This window comes from Culex pipiens, chromosome 2, assembly GCF_016801865.2.
Source record: "Culex pipiens pallens isolate TS chromosome 2, TS_CPP_V2, whole genome shotgun sequence".
Lineage (NCBI taxonomy): Eukaryota > Metazoa > Arthropoda > Insecta > Diptera > Culicidae > Culex > Culex pipiens.
Window position 1 is genome coordinate 121,921,533 of NC_068938.1, and position 17,219 is coordinate 121,938,751.

The 17,219-nt window shown below is 36.7% G+C and overlaps 1 protein-coding gene across 1 annotated transcript in view; it reads left to right on the forward strand.

Annotated features, from left to right (window-relative positions):
* LOC120419549 (potassium channel subfamily K member 2-like) overlaps nucleotides 1–17,219 on the forward strand; it is a 138,981-nt gene that overhangs the window by 60,038 nt on the left and 61,724 nt on the right. The window contains exon 2 of the mRNA XM_039582260.2: nucleotides 15,590–15,783. The gene's annotated coding sequence lies outside the window, so the exon portion shown is untranslated. The remainder of the gene's footprint in view (nucleotides 1–15,589; nucleotides 15,784–17,219) is intronic.

Consider the following 17,219-nt stretch of genomic DNA (forward strand, 5'->3'; position numbering starts at 1 on the left):
AGTCAGCCCGGGTGCGAAATTATCGCGTTGCCACGTGCGCGTGCGCGCCGCGCTCTTTGAGCCCCGCACGTCAACCTTTGAATGAGAGGGTTATCTTAGCACTTACTTAACCGCAATTCTACCTGGTCGCAAGTTACCTTCTTCTTAGTTGGCTTCTGGGGAGAACTTTGCAATCTTTCTCACTTTCGATCACCGTCTAATAACGAAACCTTTAATGTCGTGTCTACTGTTAATTTCGAATCAATTCTACTATTTAAGTGAACTTACTGCTTGGATATGCCCAAACAGCGGCGAAGTCGCCGACGGCGACTTGCTGGTTCAGTGCGATGGTGACGTCCGCACCTATTTAATTGATTGGTTCAACTTTAAAAACGATTTAACTGTTTTAGCGCTTAATCACTTACGATAGTTTTGGCTTAATCACGCTTTTGACCGTGCCGTAGCACGCGGCGAACCAGGGACGATTCGGGGCCTGAGGTAGGGAAGCGGATTAGATCGCGAACACCTAGCGAGTACAAACTTACGTTTGGCTTATTAATCGTCCAGGTCTTCCTCTGTCGATTAGAACACTTTACACTTCTCTTCGTACTTTCTCGTACACTCCTTACTCGCGACGACGGTGATCGGGGGTAAAACTAAACTTGCGACTTGCTTGCTGCGTATATGAACGACTTATGGCTATTTAAGGTTCGGGGAGCTAGGAGGAAAGGTGGGTGGACAAAGGGATAGAAGGGCTCATCAGCGGAAATCACTTTTTGCGTCATCGAACTGATGAAATAATATCTCATCCTAATCATCATCGTCTCATCTTCGGGAGGCAAACCAGTGCGACCCGCCCAGATCAAGCGAATTCGAGCAGTTGGGAACTCGCGTGTTCTGCGTCTTCGCTATGGTCTGGGCGGAGTTTTTCTTCTCGCGGAATTAACTGTTACAAACTATTGAAAAAGTCGTTTGAAAACTTAAAATGGCGTTTTGACCGTGGACCAAAGAGCCTATGTCTGAAAATATTTTTATCGGATTCCTCGGAAAATTTCACATAACATATCATAAAATTGGCGATGTCGAACCGTACGTTTCCGAGATATGATTTTTTGAAAATAAAAACTACGTTTTTTGGCGTGCCGCGCGCAAAAACAGGAAAATGACGAAATCGGCAAATAATCAACTTTTTTCACTAAAACTGCGATAGCTTAAAAAATTCAGCGATGACCTATACATGTCTGGGTATCAAAATTTTCGTAATTGAAAGACGCAACTTTTGGTACTTAGACATGTATAGGTCATCGCTGAAATTTTTAAGTTATCGCAGTTTTAGTGAAAAAAGATGATTTTTTGCCGATTTCGTCATTTTCCGGTTTTTGCGCGTGGCATGTCGAAAAACTCAGTTTTTATTTTCAAAAAATCATATCTTGGAAACGTACGGTTCGAAATCGCCAATTTTTTGAAATGTTATGTGAAATTTTCCGAGGAATCCGATAAAAATATGTTCAGACTTAGGCTCTTTGGTCCAGACACGGTCAAAACGCCATTTTAAGTTTTCATACGACTTTTTCAATAGTTAAGCTAGATTTTTGGAGCTTCTGGAGATATGATTTTTCGAAAAAAGTGATTTTTGCGAACAATGACGAAAATTGTCATTTTTCGAAGCCAAACAAAAAAATACGGGTCTCCCGATTGGAGAACTTTTTTTTCGGTTTAGGCTCTTTTCAAATGGAATTGCTGTATTTATATATTAACACAATTACATCAAATCATCAAGTGAATGGTGTCACCCTAGTGAGGATTGGTAAAGAGACTGGTAGCAGGTTGATGGAGCGCAGAAATATAATTTATTTTTGCTTCATTTTTCGCCAGCTTTGTAACGGGAAATCCTGTTTTCCTCTTCTCATCTTTTTTCGGTTTTGCTGGCAGGTAAACTGCATGATTGAATATAACCCCCCCGCCTCATTCCCTCTTCCCCTTTTTCTTGGGGTGGGACATGTGTATAACGACTTGCCCCAAGGAGTGTTATTTTCAGCGGCTTAAAAAAGTATTTTCCTCACCTGGTTTCGTAGAATGTCACTGATCCTTGCTGAACCACACCAAGCGGAAGGAGATGGGACAGATTTCGTTTGAGGGAGGGGGGGGAAGAATGCTCTCCCGCGGGGTGGCTTCTCTTGGAGTCGTTTTCTGAAAATTGTTTATTTGCAAAGTGCGTGACTTTGGTACGTTGAACCATTGGCCCTGTGTGTCGTCGTCGTTGGTAATACTCTGGGTCGTAAATAGTATATGTTCACTCCCATAAGTATAAAAATACATTTCCCATGGCTTCACTTTACAGACACCGACCGATCGGCCGGCAGGGCCTATGGCCAGACCACTTGCTGGGACTGCCGCCGGAAGGAAGCCCCCGTACAACGATTGAGGCTTTATTGAGAGCAATTTCGAACAGCTTGGCAGAAGCAAAAACGACTCTGAATAATAGACACATAGCAAAACAGCTCAAATAACTCAAACAACATTCACTGGACTGGCATTTTGTGTTGTTTTATGTGCGTTCCAGGAGCACATAGAAAGGCCAGAAGAACATTTTCTTCTGGGGGTGAATGCCTGACCGGATGTGTTCTAAATATTGCAGGTTGAGCAAATGGAGCAAAACCACAATGTTGAGGTTCCCTTCAATTGATTGTTGTTGGGAGATTTATTTCCGATATGCAAGCGGTATTCTGAATAAATCATTCGATGCAGGTGGTGCAATTATGTTCCATCAACAATTCTTACCAAGAAATGCTTCCTGTTGGAAGTGCTCACTGGGTGTTTTCGTTAACAAGTGATGAGAGTTTACAAGAAATTCTATGACAGCAAGAATACTCAGCAAAATATGTCTTCAATTTATAAAGTTATTGCTTGAATAGGATGCATTGCTTCTTTGAAGTATCATGCTTCTACTTAATATTAACTGACAGGTTTCACAAAATATGGAGACTTAAATTAACAAAAGCAGAGCTGTTCTAAATTTAGCAAACAACTAACTGTCTTCTAACAAAAAAATCATGTTAATGAACTTTAATGACGAAACTTTGCACCAGCGGTGTTCGATTTCCAAATCCAAATTATAAATCGCACCGATCCGAGGAATCGCAAAAGTTGGCATTTATTAATCGAGAATTTGCGACAGGTGACGTGCGACACCACCAAAAACTTATAAATTAGACGTCTGATGCGTCTGTCAAGTTTCGTCCACCCACTCCCACCACCCCTCATCAGCTGATGCTGCTTCCCTAATAAATTATAAATTGAAGCCTGTCAACAGGAACGCACACGCTGGTGTCATGTCGCCCGACAGGACGCAAGAGCGGAAACGATGACGACGACCCAGCTGAGGAAGATGAAAAGAACACGCTGGCTGGTCTCTCCCATGACACGCGTCACATCCACGGGTGGGTTGGTGGGAAATGGGAAAATAAGTTTTTGAAATAAATTTTACGAACAGTTTTTTTCTTCTTCTTTTCTTCGAAAATGATGCCGTTGCCACGTTGGACGTCCCCGGTGGTGTCTTTTCCCGGCGAGCGCCAAGCGACGAGCTTATTCTCATCAAAACTTTTCCTCGTGAACGAGCGATGGCCAGCCTTGAGTTACTACTACTGCTGGCTTTCCTTTCGATGCGGAAGCTGGTAATCTAATCAATGTTTAATGATGGAAAATGGAAAATAATGAACGTTGCAGCTAACTCTTCTTCGCCGTCGTCCAAGTGTATCTATTTACACTTGATTTAATTTTTTCTTGCAGAAGAATCATGTTTGACCAATCTTTTTTTTTGCTTCATTTGCATCGTGCTTCATTGTAAGAATTAATGAAGCACTTTGCAAATGATCAGCGTTAAAATAAGAGTTAAACGTTTCGTAGCTAAAGTTCATAACCCAGTTTAGTTAACAACATTTTATAGCAGCAATCCCCATCACTCAGTTGCAAACGTCCGAAAATTAGAAATATGTTTTTGGTATTTCTGATATTTTATAAAATAAGAAACTTTTCAAATGATCTCACTATTTTTGTTTGACCCATTTCTTTGCTTTACTATCAGTAATTTCCACCGCATAATTGCACCGTTTTGATTTTTAGCAAGTTTAGGAAACGTGTTTGAAAGTTCAAAAAATAGAAAATAAATCAATTCTGCCATATTTTTTTAATAATCTTTCCAAAGGGATCTGACACATGCTCTTGTTTACAAAAAAATGATTTGGCTGAAAATTTTCTATGTTCGTGCGTTTACTCGTTTGTGAACAAAGTTCATGCCATTGAGAACCAAAGAATTTCTGGACAACTTTTAAGGTGCAAGTTTCTTTCCAGGTCCCAATTGTATGAACTTTGTTCACGGTTAACGTGAACTATACTGCCGCTCTAATCTAGTCCGTCCCATATGTTAAAAGTGGGTGCTGAGATAACGCCGTGGAAAGCCCAAAAAATGTTTCACCATGTATCACAATTCTAATCAACAATTTTTTGATAAATTTTTATACAATTATTTCAATATCAGTTCAGCAAATATCCCTAACAAAAAAATTGTTTCATAAAACTTATAATTTGGAGGTAAATTTGTGTTATTTTCATAATGGAACTGACTTGCTTTTATTAGTCGATAAATAAAGGCAAGTCAGTCGAGGTATCAAGGTAGGCTACAACATATACACCAAAAGTTAAACTGTCATTTCAAGGTTGTTTTGGTAATTTCAAAGTAAATTTGATAAAATTAAATAAAATGTATGTTTATTTTATGTTTATTTCAGATGTAGTTAATTTATAGAAGATTTCACAGCTGTACAATTGTAACTATAAACGAGACTAAATGAGTAGAGAGGCAAATTATATAAGAACTATGTCTCAACATATGGACCGTTGATTTTCCAGAACCAGGACTACGAAAATGCATTCAAGCTGGAATATAATTTTACGGAATACTACCCATAATGGTGTGTAGTATCTTTTGTATTCGTGATTGTCAATTGTTTAAAAACGGCATGGTTTAAAACATTACGTTTAATAATTTATAAATACTCAAGTAAATACTCCTACAAGTATGAACAATTTTTGATGTTTTTATGTTCTAAAGGTTCTTAAAAACATAGTCCATGAAATTTAAATAATTTCATCGACCATTCCATTCGACCATTCGATTTATGAGACATTTTTTTAGAAGGAACTAACTTACCTTTATTTTGCATATGGGACAGCACGAAAGTGATTTTTGTTTTGGAATTTCAAGAACAAACATAACATTTTTATTAAATAGGCAGGGTTGTTACGGGAGAGTCGAAAAAAAATCTAAAATCCGAAACCGCGCGAAATCCACACCATATAAAAAAATATCGCGACCAACATTGAGGAAATTTAATTTTTTAATGAAGAAAAATTAATTCAGAAAGTATTTGATTAAAAAACTTGTTTTATGTTTAAAGGCTCCAAAAGAATGAAAGCAAAATATCCATTGAAAATAAATCCTCAAGAGACGGTCAAGGCAAGGGTCATGAAAAAAAAATCTTCAAAATAGAAAATACAATATTTAAAAACCTAAAAATTCAACTTCAAAAATGAAACCTCAAAATAAAATCCAAATCTAAAATAATAATATGATAAAATTTTAAATTTCGAAAGTATAAATATTCAAAATCAAAGAATTTTTATACAGTTTGTAATCCAAAATCCTCGCTAAAATTTCACTCCGAAAGAAATTTAATTTCCGATATTTAAAATAATGTCTTCTCATAATTTCAAAATCTCTTACATAAAATAGGACTTCAAAAATTGTGGAACTCAAGAATTTAATAATTTAAGAACTAAGAATTTAAAAATAAAAACATTTAAGAATTTACGAATTTGAGAATTTAAGAATTTAAGAATTTAAGAATTTAAGAATTTAAGAATTTATGAATTTATGAATTTATGAATTTAAGAATTTAAGAATTTAAGAATTTAAGAATTTAAGAATTTAAGAATTTAAGAATTTAAGAATTTAAGAATTTAAGAATTTAAGAATTTAAGAATTTAAGAATTTAAGAATTTAAGAATTTAAGAATTTAAGAATTTAAGAATTTAAGAATTTAAGAATTTAAGAATTTAAGAATTTAAGAATTTAAGAATTTAAGAATTTAAGAATTTAAGAATTTATGAATTTAAGAATTTAAGAATTTAAGAATTTAAGAATTTAAGAGTTTTAGAATTTAATCTAAGGTTTAAGAATTTAGAAATTTAAGAATTTTAGAATGTATGTATGTATGTATGTATGATCCCCATACCCGCAGGCAACTTGGTCCTGGAACACATGTGAGCGCTAGGTGAACAATTCGATCATCTTTTACTCCGTAATCTGTACACCCACGTGCATAAGTTTTTTTGTACGAATTTTAGTGCTACAAATACCGGCGCAAAGATTAAAAAGAAACCCCTTTGCCCTACCCTAGCACCGGAAATTTGTAGCGGGTGTAGGGACACTTTGTATAGACGCCCTTGCTCCCATCACGTCACTGAGGGTATGGAGCGACGAGAAATTAATAAGCATGCCCCCTCAGTCGAACCTTCATTAGAGAAGCAGGCAATCCACAACTCACAGCGAACGACCAAAGGAACACCCTACCGCGTATATAGTAATATTGGCGTGGTTTGTCTTTACTGAAGTGTATGGATGTTAGAGTAAATGAAAGTGTCAATTGAAAATAAAAATGGAAAGCTCTCACCAAATACGAAGAATCTTGCATACAGCTCAATTTCGATCGCCTCGCAATATGACACTTGAAACTTCACAAATCTTGAATTCCTGCCTTGATCAGCAGAACCTCCGGCAGCAGTCCTGGTACCGCACAAATGACTGCAAGCGACCCGCAACTTTAAAGTGTCTGGATGATGAACGCCACCCACATCTGCTTCGACAATTCTTGAATGACGTGGAACCACAGGAACGCTTAAGCTGGTGGCCACTTCGTGAGGTTAACAAGCTCCTATCTTTCTTGTTGCTGCTGACATCTCCTTCCGGTGGAGCAACTCTTCCGAGTCGTGAATTCTGCTTGTCACTTCCACCAATTTCTTGAAGCGGAAATAGGAACGAGATCTCCGCATTTTGCAAAACTTTTCACTTTTGAAGACAATTAAAAAGGTTAAAAAATGACAGCAATCAAAAACGCGTCCGACCACGGGCACAGATTGCTTCGATCCACAAATTTAAGAATTTTAGAATGTATAAGCTTAAAAATACTAAAATTATTTTAGATTTGAGATTTTTTTCTATATTGTTTTGAATTTGAAAGTTTTGACTTTTTAATTTTGATTATTTTTAAATCTTCAAACTTTCGATTACCCAAATTTTTGGTATTTTAAATTTCAGATTGCCAAAATTTTGAATTTCGAAATTTCAGATTTTTCAAATTACGATTTTAGAAATATCAAAAAAATTAATATGTATTTTGATTTTTTTTTTGTTATAATAAAAACTATTCAAACAATTTTTTTTCGAATTTTTGAATTTCTAAAGCTTTGAATTTGGAATGTTCTGATCTTTTTATTTTCGCCAAGAATGTTTAAATTTAGAAAAAAAATATTTCTACCGATTAAATTCCATTCCAAAATTCGAAAGTGGAGGCCAGCTTCTGTTGTGTCCTATCAATCTCATATTTGGCGCCCACCAGAACAAGCCCCAATAATAGTTTTTGTTACACATTCTAATGTCTATATCTTCGGGAAAAGTTTGTAATATTTGATTTACAAAATTAAAAATTGAATAAATCCAGTATAAAATTAAAAATAAATAAGGTTAAAAATCATTACTCAAAACTCAAAAGAAATTAAATATTCAGAGCCGGAGATGTTAAGAAATTACAAGAAACATATAAAAAATAATTTCTACATAATCTTCATCTTCATTTTTCGACGTTTCGTACTAAGAAAATACAAACAAACATTTTCAGAAGAAAATTAAAATAAAAGAAAATTAATAAATTAATAAAAATTATGAAATTCTTGCACTCAAAGGAAAAAACAAATTATCGCAATTCCTGATAATATTTTTTTTAATAACTTGAAAGTAATTCTATCTCTCTCAATTAATTTATTTATCAAAATTGCCATCCGCGCGAAATCCGCGCCTGAGCAAAATTAGCCAGCAAATCCGCGCCAGATCCGCGATATCCGCGCGAAACGCGCCATCCGCGCGATCCGCGCCGTCCGTAACAACCCTGAATAGGCTCAAAGTACATGTAAAAACAAGACTTTTGTTATGTTTATCTCAAAAATGATAAAAATACATATGAGACGGACTAGATTAGAGCGGCAGTATATTTTTTCAAACACCAAAAGTAAAAAAAAGTTAAGGTTTTTCATAAAGATTAAGATAGTGAATAAATTGGTCTATTTGGTGATTTTTTATGAATTTCATGTGGGACAAACAAAATTGCTGGATTGTTCCAGAAATTGTGAATGTTATTGAGAAAGTAATTTAAGTTTCTAACTAAAAACAACTACCGTCAGTGGGGGTGACATTGGGTCTGGGGGGTGAGATTGGGTCAAAGTGATTTTTTTACGGATTTGACCATTTCTCAGATTCTTTTCAATGAAACTGAATTCTGTTAAAAGGGTTGTGTAGGGGACATCTTAAGATGACTTCGCTGAAAAAAATTCGTTCCTAGAACATATCCTGTTATTTTGGCAGATGTCTAAAGTTGGGGTACGTTTTTGGCCAAAAATGACCTCTCGAAAAATCATTTTTCTAATATTTTTGTTAGAATTGCTCGAAAACTACCCAAGTGTTTGAAAATCTCCACTTCAAACATTTTAGCGTGTCAATACGATTCCCTCGAACAAGAAACGCTGTTGGATGACTTGTTTTTACCATATCTTTGTATTTCAGCATCATTTTAGTTTCATTTGACCCAATGTCACCCCCTCTAAGGGGTGAGATTGGGTCAATTTTCAAACAATTGGCATTTAAGGTAGTGTTCATCAAAATCGACCATATTTTGGGAAAATGTTAGTAAACTATCTAAGAACAAATCTACGTTAAAAGATTTTCGATGTTATTTAAATTGTTTTTGTTATTAAGAAATTTCGAGAGGTGTTTCGTTTTTTGACCCATAGTCACCCCCACTGACGGTATAATGCAAATGAGACAAGCAGAAGACGAGGTTCATTGTTTATAATGGAAACCTCTTCTGATTAGAAATAAGTAAAATAACAGAAATTTTACAATCTCTAGACAATGCATTAACAGTATCGAGCTGTCAAATTGCAACATGGAGTTAAACCACTGACGAACTGACGTGCCACCAGGAACAAATTTGTCGATCATTTTTGACCGCACATTATTTCTTTTTCTTTCTGGCACGTCAGTGGTTAAACTTTCTGTGCAGTTGCTGTGAAGCTTACCAGAATTTTTCAAAAAGTTTAACTTCTAATTGAAGTGTTCGGCCCCATACCAAATTTTTCTTCAAGTTTCCATTACTTCTTTTGAATTTCAAAATAAAAAAATACTATTTCAAACCAAATTTAAATTTCTTGCAACTCAAGAGGATAATTAAAATTTCAAGCTTGCTTACAATTGCTCGCAATATTCACATGACCTTACCCACCCAAATAATTACTACGCCCAAAACTGGCAGCGCTAGTCCGAGAGAATGATGATCTCGAGTCGAGAGAATAGTGGTACCATTCACGGACGCAGAGAACACAGCTCGAGATGGGCGATAGAACTATTCTCTCGAGGTTCATTTGCAAAAAAAAGTTCATCCGTCAAACAAAAAACCAAAAGTGTCGACAACGGGAATCGAACCAGAGACCTTTGACAAACCAATCCAATGACTTAGCTGCCTCGGCCACCACAGCTTGGTGACCAAGGAGAAGTCAGAAGTCGATGTATGACACTTGTTGGAGATTTATTGATTCAACTAACGAATGAACTCATTTGTTATGATGGTGTGAGTTGGTACCATTATTCTATCGATTTTGGCACTGAGCCCTCAATAAATTTTGAGAGAACGATTATCTCGACTCTGAATTTTGGGTGTAGCCCCCACTCCGGCCAGGGAAAGTCATCGCCATGCTTCCAAACAATCTGCAAAGCTTTACTCGGAACAATTACGTCAACCACACTCATCTTGCCCTTCGCCAAATGGTCATTGTGCACAGAGCTGGAAGAAAATGCTTGTTTAGAACACCATTCTCCGAGGTTATTTAACTCTTTTTGTACTGTAAGTAAAAAATGTTAATATTTTTTTAAATTAACCGTTTTATTAAAACTCAAAATTATTAACATAATTATAATCTCCAACCGTGTGTACGACACATTCAACCAACATGAAGCTACAGCACTGCGAAATGGCAAACCACCATCGGAATATCACAGACTAAGCCAAGAATGACGGCAGAAGGTGCTCCAAGCTGGTATTAGCGTAACTTTGAACAGCCCTCGGGGGTTAGCTCATTGGATTTGATTGCTTCGCAATAAAAGAAAGGTGCCTTGCCGCGCACATTCTCGCCAAAAAAGCACCACCGCTACCACACGTGGAGAACGTAAGATACTAAAATGTTCAACCCACCCACTTGCCGTCACCTGAATTACCAGTCAGTGGCCCCGAGGTTTGACATTTGAAAATTACTACGTTACCTTGGTCAAAACGAGGGGAGAGCACAGTTTTGAACGACGTTACGTTATAATCCATATTGAGTAGGGATGTTTGATCCGCACCCTGGATATTCACATGAAAAGTAATGCTGATAATAATTCTACTAATTTAATGGTTAACTTTACTGCAAAAAATGCAAAGTGAGAAAATCCTGTTCCACTAAGATTGTAAATTTTGTAGAAAATATTTGAAATTTGAATTTTATTTCTACACTCAACCCCCGGTGGTTGATCACTTTTTCGTTTGACACTTTTTTAGTTTGTACCCCGTTGGTTGGTCAAAGTCAAACTAAAAAGTGACGAACTGTCACTTTTTACACAGCGCTCACGCACACTATCAAAACAAACCTACCAAACGTGTGTGTGTGAACTCCGTGTAAAAGGGGTGTCAAACTAAAACGTGACCCCGTTCGTTTGACAACAGTTGGTGTCAAACCATCGGGGTTTGAGTGTATTACGTTACGCAAATAGGGATACCCAGATCCCCAACAAATCGTTGGCGGTTTCCCATCAATCAACGTTATAAAAGAACGCTTTTTTTTAGATTTAAGTTTAAGTTTAACATGTCTAGTTTAAGTTTAACATGTCTAGTAATTTAATAACTCAAAATTTAATATTATACACAGCTCAAAATCACATAATGCTTAGTAACGACCCTAATTTTGAAATACCTTCAAGTGATTCTGCTATATTACTAAGAATATATTTGCATAAAAAGGGAAACTCTACATCATAAAAAAGTATGTTTCGTATCCTGTAATATTCAAACAAGTCACCCAAACGCGCACACACACAAATACATGGTATATGAACTTCACTCCTTATCCTCTCATACATACATACATACATACATCGTACTGAATGTGTGATTGTGCTCGGCGCGTTGCACAAGAACCGTCGACGAGTAAATATTGAACAAATTGATATCCAATCAAGTGCAAACTTCATCAGCACTTCCCTCTCGTCGTCGTCGTCGTCGTCGTCGTTTTGCGGATTTGGTATACCTTTTGCCCTTCAACACACGAATCGAACGCCAGTGGGGGAATCGGAATCGATCGTCGTCCCGCAAGTAACTGAATAACCAAAGCTCCAAAGCACTGCTGCTGCTGGTGAATCATAATGTTGGGTTGTGATCAGAGAGTGTGGGAGGGTGTTGAAACGATGACAAGCAAAACATGAAATATTGAATGCTCCGCATCGTTCTGCAAAACTTTACATAAATCAACGTTGCCGGTCCTTCGGTTCCGGATCTATTTTTATTTTTCCTCATTTTTGTCCTTCTATACGACTCCAGGGTAGTCTTTCCGCTTCCTTTTTTCCAGTACTTCCGGTGACGGTTCAAGGGCTCACACAGGGCGTAAACAGCATTGAGGAATGCTGAGATGAAATAATAAATCAAACAAGTTATCGCTATCATCTTGAACGTGTGAAGAGATTCGTCCCGGAATAAGACCCCGGGCATGGCCAACAAGACACTGCGGCTGATGCTGCTTGCTTCTGGTACATGGCATACCAAAACAGCAAAAGTGTGCAAGTAAATGTCTTATTTTATATCTTAGATAAACTTCCTGGCGAGAAGGACTTTTGGAGAGATGGAATCAATACCGGCGAGGAAGCTGAACGGCGCCAACCGAAGATGGTCGCTGTCTGGCGGTGGAGCTCTGTTTATGCAAACATTGATTGATATCGGAATCTAGCCGCAACATTTCAAGTTTGCCACAGACAAATGGTATTAATGAAGTGTCTATAGCTGTTTTATGTACACATTTTTTTTAATTTATTTATGGTTTAGTGTAAAATAATAAAAGTGCTCATTTTTGGCAGCTTGGTATGTTGTTGGTTTTTTGAAAACTTGTCTGTCCAATTTAAGAACAAAAACAGATTATATTACACTTCTGTTTAAGAAACTAATTTTGCATTCTTGTGGAACACTGAACACATTATGTAAACGCATTCGTTTTTATTATGTAAGCTTTCTGAGGAAACGTGATAACGGAAAACAATGGACGCTCCAACTTATCAGACAAATCCTCATCCATGCGTTACGCCGGTAACCATTCTCACCCTTCGCAAGACGGTGCTCGTATCTAAGATGATATCAAGAAAGGGGGTCTTCCGGAAATGAACAATTAGAGGGTCACAATCGGTGGAAACAACTAAATCAAAAAATCAATAGAAACTTGAAATCGTTTCGCAGCTCCCAATATCGGTTTCGTGCCGAAAGTGTGCTGTAAAACAAAACGACCTCGAACCCCGTTTCAAGATATTGGGATGTGCCATAAAAGCACAGCAGCAGCAACAACAACAACAAAAAAAGGTGTAGCAAACTTCCACCACAGTTCCAAAGACGATTGTCATAAATTGCCCAGAAATGGCTGAACCGGTTGGTGGGGAAACGGGGGCCATTCCTCAGCCCTCACCGGTAAAGTGAAAAAGTTGAAATCTATTTTCGTACGGGCCTACCTTAGGCTCATGTACACGCACAAACACACACAAAAACTCCTGATTCCCAGAACGGAGTTCGACCATCAGGTGGGGATTTGTGAGAGCGATTCTCTGGATTTTCGCTAGTTGATTTATGATTATTATTTCTCATTTAAACTAAAATTTTGTACGCATGATTTTTGCTAAAATAAAGACTAAATTTGAATCATTGTTGCTACGGTACTAGGGTACGTTATCCATTAGTGGACCCCTTTCCTATAGTGGACCCTCTGAAGGGTTTTTGATGAAAAATTCAATAAAATCACAATTTCAAGCGTGTTGTAGTCTACATTTATTTGGCATATTCAGCATCATTTAAAACAATGTTGACTGACATTGAATTGTCCTTTTCACCAAAATATGTGTTTTGAGTTCGACATCTGAAATCAGCCAGGGTCACTAGCATTTTCACAACAAAACTGCATTTATATTTTATGATTGAATTAACCATCCAATCATTTTTTGACTCATTATTTAACTTCAGCAAGTCGAAATAATGTAAGTTTAAGGATCTTTACTAAAATAAAGCGAAGAACTGCCATTTTCGAGCAAAAATAAGGCGGGGCCCAATATAGGGCAACGAAATCCAAACTTTTCCAAAAGTGGACCTTCAAAAATGAAGAAAACTGTGTATTCAAGCAAAAGTTTCTCTAAAACATACAATAAATGCTTGTTGTTATCAACCTAAACGCATATTTTTTCAATGATGAGTATAAATATAGCTGTTTTCGTGTTAAAAGTATCAAAAATGCTGAAGCCGTAAGAATTTATAATTAATCAAAACTATAGTTAATTGTACTTAACTGAAGCATCATAATTGCAGTTTAAAATGATATTTTATAATAATAAATCAATAACAAAACATTTTTTTAAATAAACATGCGTGGTTTTATCAGCAACTGTAAACAAATCTATTATTTAGTTTCGGTCAACCATTTATGTAATTAATATAGAAAAAAATGCATCAAGATTACTTTTTTTAATTATTTTTGTGTTTATAGTGGTTTTTGAAACGTTTTCTCTGATATTTTTCGGAAATAAATGTGTTTAAATGTCTGTTAGGTTTTTTGTTGTTTAAAGCCAAATTTGTTAACAAAACATATTTGTTTTCAGTAGTTTTTTTGCTTCAGTAGGTTTTTTGCTAGTTTTTCCTGCTTCCGCTTCACCCCTTTCCCTTCTAACGATATCCATAGATTCAAGAGTACTTACCCATAGCTGCAAGGAATCCCATATCACTATAATTCGTAAACTAAATACCACATTTGTAAACTGATAAGCACAACTAATAAATACAAGTTGAATTGAAAAACATATTTTTTATAATGAAAAGTGAGCAAAATCCATCTTTTATACATTAGACCTACACCATGCATCAAAACATCAAATATCGGTTAAATTTGATATCAAAATTACAGTTTGCCTATAGTGGACCCGGGTCCACAATCGGATTATGGATCCGGGTCCACTATAGGAAAAGGGGGTCCAAAACAAGGCAAAGAAAATTTTTTTCAAATGGCTATTTTTCTGCTCAAAAACAAATAACTGATGAAACAAATAGTAAAAATTATTCAAAAGACTTCAGATTTCATTGTTTTGTACAAAGGGTTACGAAAATTTGTGAAAAATGTGCTTCGGCTCTAATAGGGGGTCCACTAATGTTTAAAATACCCTAATTTGAGAATAAGTTTTAAAAATATATTAAACATAAGCTGAAAGCTCGAAACACTGATTTGTTTGTTTAACTAAGTACTTCCTACAGCCCCGCTGCTCGGAAGGCACGATGGTAAATATGGCCTACTCAGTACAGAATATGATCAAAAATTGTCATAACTGATATAACTGAAACCAATCGAGTACAAACAAGTAATGATGTTAGAATCCATGCAAAAATCTGCTTCTTTTGAAAATTTTAGCACAGTCTAGACTCGATTATCCGAAGTTCGATTAACCGAAGTTCTATAATCCCAAGGTTTATATTGGACTTCGAACCATGAACAAAACAAAATTGTTTTTTTTTTTCATTAATTTCAATATCTGCGACACCACACAGCGCCAATATTTCACTTCAATTTGACTAAGATATTAAAGTCATACAAAAATAATGATTCAGTAATATCATTGATCGACAAATGAGAATTAGTTGCAAAACTCTCTGGAAACTCCCATTTTATGGCTTTTTTATCAAGATTACACAGAATAAGTACTTCTTCAATTATACAGATTTAAATAAAAAACTAAAATAAAAAACTGGTTGCGTTTTTCCAAAGAATCACTTTACAGTGTGACGGGTTGTTTGTGGAAGAAAATGAAAGCTCAAAAGTTGTGCGGTCGACCATCCTTTTTTTCCTTTCCGTTCCTTTCGGTCATAGAGGCGCAGGCAGCTATTCGCCGAATAAATCACCATAAATCATTTTTTTCAATGGTTCTTCCTTCCTTTCACGGTTCTTTTCTCGTCTTTCGCAGGTTCGTTCGCCGCCGTGAAGAAGTTTAACGGCCAAGGAGAGCGGGTGCAGAAGGATCTACCGACTCAACCATCCATATAAACGCGCGGAGACCCGAGCATTTTCCTACGGCATTAATTCGTGGCGTAAAGGATTATATCAATTGAAACCCGGAAGAGCGATAAAAGCGCAAGCTTCCGGAACTGCTCGCACAAGGTAAGAAGCCATGTAATGATTTATTTTTCCCGACTCTCGGCGTCTCGACGGACCAACCACCCATCCGGAACTTCCTCCATCACACGCTAGTTTATGTACGGATGAACCGCACTTGGAATGTCGTCGGCTGCATTATGAAAAATTTATCATGGCTATATTTTTCCCCGAATATCTTCACCCTAATGCATTCGTCATCTTATTAGCGTGATGAAGTGCACTTAATCTTGCCAGCGTCTTGATGATAAATGAACTTTTTCGTTACGCTGGTTGATTAAGCATTATGATAGGAACTTTTACAATTTCAGGTTGATGCATTTATTTTTTTATCTTTTAATCGCCTTTTGATGAATCTATTCAAGAAACATCCCACAAAATATTTATCAGTGTTTCTTGAACCAAGAGGTTTTTTTGCAAGACAAAACCACAACTGAGCACCACCATCATCACCCTTACTTGACCGTATTTACTGTCCCATTATACTAATGAGGTTAATTAATTAGACACAAGAATAAATTCCGCGTACTACACCGAAAATAACACACCCCTACACAGGAAACTTCATCTAGAAACATGGGCTGAAATCACTGGTTTCATTTACCTAATGGAGAGTGTTGACCTGGCAGTGACCCTCTTGACACACTTAACTAGACTAATTTAGCAATTCTGGAGTTAAAAAAAAGGTTCAGTTAACAAAGCACGTCCGTATGGATCAATCGGACTACGAACTGGATTTACAATCCAGAGGTCACCGGTTCGAATCCCGCGGCATTTTATGAGTCATACTCTTGTACATTTAGGAATCCAGGGAGAAAATTTTCTTGTAAGTAAAAGTAAAAGAAAGACACTAGTGGTTGGTACTAGCAATAATGGCCGACAGCTATGAAGTCAACTTTAATAAATAAAATTTTCATTTTTTCTTTTGTGGGTGTTTCTGAACAGCCCTGACTCATGGCGGTTTTCATTCACTGTTTAACCCTTAACTTTGTAAGTCAATACCGGCGCCTTCCCAAAATGTCTGCAGTTCAACAAGGGTGGGAGCGGTAGTCCAATACTTTAATTTGAAGATATGGAGTTTGTCAGTACTGACGACATCGCATGAGACCGTGGAATCCACAGCATCTCATCCTAGCATCACGTGAATGCTTTGCTTCTTTTATTTCTGTTAGAAGGATATTGGTTTTCCGATGCCTTCTGAGCTACGATCCTATAGGGAGGGCTTTCATACAGTACCGTCAACTGGAGCGAATCGGAACTACAGTCTGAACAGGGACAGCAGTTTTTAGAGCACTGAAAAGCTTGAAATTTTGACATCGATGCTCATTTTTGTTGTTGTTCTGTCTCTGTTCTATTCGAAAATAATAAAAAAAAATCCAAATTTTGTGCAGTAACAAGGCTAAAACACCTGTCCCAATTCGCCCAATGTGTCCCGTTCCGCC